At 39.5% G+C, this 9,050-nt stretch overlaps 1 long non-coding RNA gene across 1 annotated transcript; it reads right to left on the bottom strand.

Annotated features, from left to right (window-relative positions):
* Window positions 1–451: 451 nt before the first annotated feature.
* Window positions 452–3,171, bottom strand: LOC120886652 (uncharacterized). Its single transcript, XR_013438599.1, has 3 exons — window positions 2,936–3,171; window positions 1,489–1,610; window positions 452–1,092 (listed from the first exon to the last, which is right to left on the bottom strand). It is a non-coding gene; the product is annotated as an uncharacterized LOC120886652 (long non-coding RNA).
* Window positions 3,172–9,050: the final 5,879 nt, after the last annotated feature.

Here is a 9,050-nt window from a genome sequence, read left to right as displayed (position 1 = left end):
TGCATGTGTTGCTTCTGGTATGCCTCAATTCACAAACCAGAGCCCAGTAGCACCAGTGCTTCAAGGGATTGCCACTGAGGTAAGCTATCCAGGGAGAGCTGGTCCACCTATCAATGACTCAAGGTGTGATGGGCAGTGGGAAGCCAAACCAGTGAGTAAGGACAGATGTGCGCTGCTGACTGAGCTGGACTTCACCTTGCTTCGTTTGACCAAGTTCATTACTGAGAGTGATGAAACCAGGCAAAGGAGAAGGTCCTCCAAGACCGCAGTAATGTACATAAGGTCTGTAGGTTAGAAATCTAGACCGAGCTTGGGATGCCAAGATTCCACTTAGAGAGAAGAAAAATACATCTCTGGAAACTAATGAGAAACACAGAGATTCCATGGGACTTCAGAACCTGGAGATTAGCAAGGCCAATAAAAGACCTAGAGGAATATGACAGAAGGCAAATTTCATAGGAGTTTGTAACATGATATTTAATGAGTTTGGTTTGATTTCGACAGCAGGAGGAAAATCTTCATTTTGCACATGAACAAAGGAACATTTTCACGGCTCGGGATCCTGGTGAGGCCTCACCTGGAATACCATTTCCATATTTGGCACCTTGTTAACATAGGGGAAGACATGGCATGGCTAGAATTACAAGAATCAGCGGAACGCTTTTGGGTTTGGGTTTGCTGATTAAATAAATCCTATCATTTTGGCCTCCTGGGTAACTTAACAACTCCCAATGATCACTTTAGGACACATTCAGGAAGACTATGAAAATCCGGGAAGATTCCCAGGGAAATGTTCTTGCCCACAAGTATATGAAGGTTGAAATAGCCAAGGAAGGAAGGAGATTATTGCTCTTGGAGAGTGTGGAATTTCAACCTGAAACCAGAGAAGACACTCCATCCTCAAAATGCTGCAAGTTTTATAGGAGACTGCTTGGACTCATCCTGCCTCTGCACACTTCAGATGAGCTTCTGCAGAGTGATGACCTTTCAAACAGGGTATCTCTCTGATGCTGGCAAGGAGGCTGGGAAAAGATGAGATGCCTTGTGGAGTTTAATAGCTAAATGATTGTTAAGTGTTGTTCTTCCTTCTTTCTGTTGGGTAAGAAAAAAAATATGTGTTTGAAGGATAGAATGTATTAAACAAAAGCCATTGACATTTAGGCAAAAGTACTGTTTCAGATGGGGGCCCATTTTCACTGCCATCATGATCAAAATCACATCTGTATGATTTCTAGTATTATGAGGAAACCTATCCACACCCTGAAATAATAAGATTGTTCGCTTTTACCTTCTTTGGAGAGGATCCAAAATGACTTAGTTTCAACATTCTAGTTCCATAATGCCTTGTTTATCTGTCTTCAGGTTTTTATACTGCTTGCTTTTTTTTTTTTCCTTCTTCATATCTCCCACTCCCCACTCTTTTTCTGCCTAGAATTATGTGCTAGTCGGTTAGGCAGCTATTGGAATACCACGGGTTGGGTGGCTTACAAAGAACAGAAATTTCTTCTTTCTCATAGTTCTAGAACTGGAAGTCCAATATCAGATGCTAGCATGGTCAGGTTCCGGTGAGGGCTGTCTTCCAGGTGCAGGCTGGATCTTCTCCACTTGTTCTCATGTGGAAAAAAAAAAAAGTGAAGGACGTCTCTGAAGTCCCTTTTGTAAGAGCAATAATCCTATTCACAATGGTTCTACCTTCAGGACTTAAGTTCCTCCCAAAGGACCACCTCCTGAAACCATCACACTAGGCTTAGAATTTCCACAGATGACTCTGGAGGGCACATAAACACTCAGTTTATGGCAATTTGTCCCTCTCCTCTTTTCACTTCCTTCTCCCACTGTAGACTCTGACCTGCCCTTTATTTACCCCCTCTTTCACCTCAACTCACTTCCCTTTTTCTCATCCCCTTGGTTATAAACCATCCATTATATGTAAGGAAGTGTCTTCTTCAAAGGAACTTTTTAGCAACTGACTTCTAATTCCCAAAGGACTTTGTGCACAAGACGAACTGACTTTTTGAATACAGATGACTTCTCTGTGACTTGATTGGTGTTCTTCCCAAATTTGGAAGAAGGGAATTGATGTGGATGAATTCATTTATTTAAAAAAAAATCACTGAGCATAAGATAGGTACTCGGAAGGAATATATAGATTGGCCCCCTTTCCTCAGCTTGTCAACTGGCAGATTTCACAAAGTCTAAGTGAGTGTATGATAACAGACACTGTGGACAGGTACAGATTGCGGCTCTGGGAGATTGGAAGTCAGAAAGCTTTTATCCACTGGGAAATCAGGGGATAGGATTTGAAGCAAGCCTTTTAGCAAAGAGAGAATTTGGATATCCAGAAGGTAGAAGGAAAAGAGAATATGGCATTTTAGACAAAGGATGCATTATAATGTGGAAACAGTTTAGAGATTGGTGGGCAGGAGGGGGAGGAATGATGGATGGAGTTGGGAAGTGGGACAAGGCCAGTGGTAGAAGGCTTCAGTTGAAAGCACATGTTGCAGAATCATATGCAAAAGAGTATGAAGTCAGGCTTTTCCATACACTGGCTGAGTTACTTGGTTGAGCTTCAGTCTCTGATCTTTAAAATGAGGCTTATATTACTTACATGTCAATGTTGTGAAAACTATGATTTCTAAGTTGTAATAGTTAAATTAGGTGGTGAGCAGAAAATCCTTTGTACAGAGTCCAGTATTTGATAAAAAAAAATCTCTGACACATGATGGTATTCTTCTGCTGGAAGCCAGTACATTTGTTATTGGGAAAAAAGGGCTCTCGAATCATCTTCAGTGTACAGATAAGGACTGTAGAAGGAAATGTATGCTCTCCCCCTGTATGTGGCGCTCTCTTATTGTGGGTAATATGCCGTTTTCATCCTTGAGATGGCCAATGGGACTGGTGGCAATTATGACAGAAGTATAGTCTTGCAAAGTACCTGCATGATTGGATTTGCTTGCATTTTCCCTTCTGCCATCCTCATGAAAAGAACATGCCCAGGCCAGCCCACAGGTCCCAGGAGGAGGATCAAAGTCATCTGGAACAGAGACACCCCTCTAGCACAGTGGAGATCAGAAGAAATCCCCAGCCAAGTGCAGTCTTGATCAACCAAGTCTGTCAGCCTGCAGACATGTTTAATCAACAAGCTTGTGATTTGCTCTGTAGCATTATTATGACAAATGACAGCTAATATAATACATACGTATGTGTATGAATATATATAATATATATGTTTATCTGTATATGTGTATAACCCAGAAAAACTTTAATCATAATATTTAATTTTCTTTTTCAGGTATCGATGGTATTAATATTTGTATATTTTTAATTTGTGGAAACAGTTTAGAGGTTGGTGGGCAGGAGGGGGAGGAATGATGGTAAGTAATAAACACATATATCTTCATGATATTTGAAAGGGTATTTATTTGCCATTGGAAACTGGAATATTACGTACACAGTCTTTCACTGGATCTGAATCATTATGTTGTATTAAAGGAATATAATAGTATGGGTCAATCCATGCAAAGGAAATTTATCTTTGGAACATATTTCATGTTATGAACCTTTAGTTTCTTACCAAATTCTGGTGGAACAGAAATACTGCCATTCATTTCAATGGGATGCCAACTTGATTGCCAGTTATAGAAAGGAGTCTAGGTGAATGGGCCTCCATAGTCATAGAGTTGCCAAATTTTCTTGCCAGAATTCATTCAAAGGTATTTAAATATTGGCAATGTCTTGTAAGCAAATGGTGCAGGTACTGGTAAGGAAATGAAAAAATATGGAGAATAGTTGAAGAGAGAGAGAGAGAGAGAGAGAGAGAGAGAGAGTGTGTGTCAGAGACAGATTTAAGATGGCAAAGAAGGTGTTTTGTTAAACTTTGGACAGTTTTGCAGTAGATCAAATGAAGGCATTGGGTGAAGCCTTAAATTTAGCCATTAAACGAGTTTCTACTTTATCATTTAGAATAGTGCCTGACAGGAAATAAATGTTCAGATGTTGAAATGTTTTGTTTCACAATTTTGAAAAAAAAAACGAAATAAATACCTCTAGAAGTTACCCTTGGAAATAAGTATTTTCTCCTTGTGTTTTGACATTTGAACAAAGCCTTTGTCCTATGATCAGGACTTTAAGGACATGAAACATCATAGATCAAACACAATTGCATAACAGCCAACTTAGTCAAATGGCCCACAAGACAGTAAGAGCAGGCAAGAATCTTTCTATTTTCTCTCTTCAGTCTTCTCTACTTTTAGCAATTTTTGACCAATCACTATTCACGTGATGCCCCGTCGTGGCCATGGAAGACTAGCAGGTGTAAAGTTGTTCCTATCCTCAGTGTTCAGATTCAGGTTGAGGAAGTGAGACACAGGCGTGTAAAGAGTGGTATCAAGATGGGCAAGAATGTCATAAGTGACTGTGAGTAAGAGCAATCATTTATAAAGAAAGAGAAAATTGTAAGAAATGGGAGGGAGGTTTCATTTTAAATAATCCTTATAGGCAATTAAAAACTGATTTGTCAAGTGCAGAATCAAGCTGGTAAATATCTTGCTTTCCAATTAAGAGTGTAGTGGGTTGAAGCTTCCACCTCAGCCCTCTGTAGGAACTCTATGCTTTTACTTAAGTAACTGATACAGTTGATCTTAGAGGCACCTTGGACTTTGTGAAGAATTCAGCTTCTGCCAGTTGGGATATGCTGAACTACATGTGTATCCAAATTCAGTTACTGCTTAGATCTTATTCTATTTCCTATCCTTTTGTCTTACATCTGCCAATTACCTTAAATCCTTTTTTTTAGGAAGTGTTAACTGACTAATGAAGAGTATAAGAAAGTCATTTCTCTTCCCCACCTCTCAGTTTTCCTCAATTATACAATGAAAAGCTTGAATTAAGTTAAACCAAGTTTATTTTGTCCTTGCGCTAAAGCTTTAAGATTACATGAATGAAGGAAAGATTGTCCATGAATGAAAAATAGCTTAATTCAGTCAATACTTACAGGTTGTAGACATGGAGACTTCCTATGTAATAACATAAATAACTTGATTTAAAATCATTGGGAAAAGTTGATATATTAAAGGATTTTAATTGTAAACTTTCCCTCTCAAAACAAGACATTAATTTTGTTCTTAGGGTGGTTAGGGTGTATAAATAAATACGAACATAAATGTCTTTGTGTGTCATGTATACGGTGACACACATCAGGTCTTGTGGGACATCAACGGTATCAATGACACATTTCAATTGCAGAAACTTTTAAAAATACACAGCAATTTTAAGGGTTTATTGACCATATCAAATGTATATTCTTAGAGGAAAAAAAAATAAAGAATGTGTATTTATTCCTTACCTGAAAGAAAACAAGCAAACCCCTAAGGGGTGTTGTAATCTTGTGTCATTATCCACTGACATTTCTTAACCAACAAGGGAACCTTCACAAAAGGGTAGGTTTGATTTTCTTGATGGTGATTTTTATTGGGAGCCAGACTGAGGAAAAGGGGAAAAATGGAAGGTGAGGACTATGGGAAAGACAATTACCTTGTTGTCTTCCCACAACAACAATTGATTAAGCAATCACTGGTGGCTGCAAAACTAGTATGCTTTTAACCAGTTCTTATAAGAACCTCACTAAATATTCAGAATGAAGTACATTTCTAGTCCTTAATTAATTTAATTTTAGTTACATTTAAACTGATGATCTCCAAATAAAAAACTAAAAAAAAAAAAAATCCAAAAGAATCTTGGAGCAAAAAAACACAGATTTGCTAAAATTAATTGGGAGGCTTACATTTTAAAAATTGGAGACAGGGAAGAAAATAGAGGTACTGCTTTGACATCTAACCCCACCCTGATGTTACTCATGAATGACCTTAGCAATCGTATTCTTAGCACAAAACCAAACTTAAAATTACTGCCATCATAATTGAAATTTCTAAATAAAGAATTGTGCTTCTATTAGTGAGTATGGAATTTATCCTCTAGGAATTGACTAATTTTAGTCATTAAGATAAGAATGCCAAGGACTATGATGTTGATAAACATTTCGGAACTTTAAATTCATCACTTCCGTGGGACAAAAAGTTGGGAAAATAATTGAGACAAAAAAGATTCTCTAATATCTTTAGGTAGAAGCCCTGACCTGAAGTTTGAGTAGATTAGAATCATCTTTCTAAACAGAAAAGATACACAATCTTAACTAGATTGGCATGAATGTTGAAAACATCAATAGATGTTTCCACAGTGTTGATCCTCAGGAACAAATTAAAACAACTACTAAGCCATGTCAACGAGGAGATGAGTGGTGAGCGGTGAAGATAATCTACACTTATCATTGGCTTTGGAGCATATTGTATTTTTTGCGTGTGTGAAATCGTCTTTTGTTTAAGCTAATAATTAAACTTGTTTGCAAACCTTGATGAGTAGTGAATGATGGGTTTCCAGAATAATGCTGAGACTCAGAGGACAGACAGCTCAACATTGCCAGGTAATGTGTTCCTAGGCGGTAACTAAAGGTGCCAGATTGCCACTACTGCGTGTTGGAGAAAGCCCAAGGTATGTATTTGAAGAACAAAATCCCAACGGGTTCTTATTTTATCTTCAGTGGTACCAACATTCTCAGAGATGTTCAAATCAGGAACTATTTCCTTTGTTGAAGGGCCAAAGATCCATGATTGAAAAAAAAATAATAATAATCCAGGGAAATGAGATCAATCCCCTTATTCTACAATGTTTCGTGTCTCCTCTTAATTCCTCTGAAGTTCACACTTTGGGGCAGTTGAAGATTTTTGCTAGCATACATCATGTGAGCCAGCTAAGGGGTAAATGCTAGAGACAGCCAGAACGACAGACCTGTTTTCCAAACTAACCCTTAAACCATAGTTGTACCTCTTACACCCATATCCGGGGCCCTCTGATAAGGATATTAGCTTGTCTCTTTTGTACTAAGAAATCAGGGAGATAGAGAGGGGAGATGGGTCATGAATTCAGACACTCTTTGAGCAAGATGAAAACAAGCCAGGCCCCAGTCACAGTGGACAAACAAGACCCCAGGGAAGGGAAGCGGCTTTACTTGAACAAAGTCACCATTTCCTGGAGGCTGAAGGGGGAATTTGATCTAAAATTCCCTTACTGGCCACCTAGAAAAAGCAATAAAAGTCACTAGCGGTGCCTGGCTCCTTTTATTCTAACACTTTATTTGCTTTTGATTAACATTTTACATTCTTTTGTTTATTTTGGGTTGGTTTAAAACACACATACGCACATGCGCGCCCACACACACACACACACACACATACACACACACACACACACACACACACACACACACACACACACACACAGAACCTCCTCAGAATCTGACAGGGAAATAGCAATGGGTATTTTTGGTTAGACGCATCTTCATTCAGGGATTGGAAATCAGTGCCCTCTTAGGAGATTTCCAGGGTGGTCTGGTATCTCTAAGATAAAATGGGCCTCCCTCTCCTGTAGCTAAGTGAATTGTAAGCTCTCTAGCTATTCTTCATGACTACACTCTATTTATGTAAGACAGAGACACTGGATTTCACCTCGAGGGATACTTCAGGCTGCTGGACAGACTTCTTCTTTCTCCCGTTGCCCTGCAACAGTTGCCCCACAGTAGACTCTCTCTGGCTACCTTTCCTATTGGCTTCCCAATGTGGTTTGAATAAAATCCACAGTGGATGCTGACCTCCAAGATTCTATGTGACCTGACCTCGTTTACATCTCCAAACTTATTATCTTCAGTTCTTGCAGTTCACCTTCACCTCCAACATCCCCACCTCAAGTTCTTGGTCTTGTCATTCCCTCTCCTTGGAGTATTCTTTCCCTGTTTTTTTTTTTTTTTAACCAATAGCTCCAAATGTCACCTCTTGGGTGACACTTTCTCATCCCTCTCCTTTTTAGCTTAAATTGTCCACATCCTCACATCATTTTATTGTATTTCCTTTCCAGCATCTATCACTAATATCACGGTCATATTTACTTGTTTACTTATTTATTGCTTACCTCTTCTGACAAGCAGAATGTAAAATCCAAGATGGCAAAAACATCTTATATGGATGGCTATATGCCCAGTACTTAAAACACTTCCTAGCCCAAAGTTACAACTCAATTAAGATTTGTTGAAGGAAGTAGAAGATGCATACTGCTGTCTTCTTATTAATACACTGCAGCTAGAACGAGTGGCTTCAGAGAGTCTCTCTATAATCAATTTTGTTTCCTTTGCATGTCATGTTATCCCCAATGTCCAGCTATGCCCACATACACATGACCTTTGTTCCGTTTACCCTTCAAACTATGTCATCTCCAGGAAATCCCTCTCGGCTGTCCCAGACAGGATCGAGTGTTTTCTCTACACTTCTTTGGGTTAGAAGTCAAGTGCTGTAGTCACTCTGAGTAATCATGTCTCCACCAAGCAGCAGCAGGTCTATTTCCCTCAGCCGACTGTGGTGCCCAGCACAAGCTCTGTTTCCTTGAGAGCCTTAATGGCTATTTGCTGAATACATGAATGTAACGTCAGAATACTTCCAAACAGGTGGACTTTATTACCGTCCCACCTTGTGCATAGAATGCCCATGATACCAAAGTGTTGAATGCAGGAACGATAATTAGAATCTTAGAATGTTTTCAAACATGTCAACTTTATTACCTTTCTCTGCTCTTGCACGAAACGCCCATGGTGTTCCACAGGAAAGGCTTAAGTCATCAGCCCGGTGCTTTTTTTATCTCCTTGTTTAACCTAGTAATTAACACCTTTAGAGTTCTTATGTTTTGCCAGGCTGCAGCTGAGGCCCTTGCTTGGCTAAATCTCCAACTGCTCCAGGAGGTAGGGAGTGTTGGACCTCCCGCCACCGAGCTGACAAAAGCCAAGCTTCGCTGCCCAGCGTCACAGAGCCAGTAAGTGCCGGGAGCAGGGCTCGAACCCGGGCAGTCAAGGATGTCATCTCAACCAAAGAGCTCTACCACAACTTCATATAGATGTCACCAGTAACTTCTGCCCTTCCGGACTCCACGTGATTGGAAGTAATACACCTTCA

Source organism: Ictidomys tridecemlineatus, chromosome 5 (assembly GCF_052094955.1).
Source record: "Ictidomys tridecemlineatus isolate mIctTri1 chromosome 5, mIctTri1.hap1, whole genome shotgun sequence".
Taxonomy (NCBI): Eukaryota; Metazoa; Chordata; class Mammalia; order Rodentia; family Sciuridae; genus Ictidomys; species Ictidomys tridecemlineatus.
The sequence above is the reverse complement of the archived record's forward strand: the minus strand, read 5'-3'. Positions and strand labels throughout refer to the sequence as shown.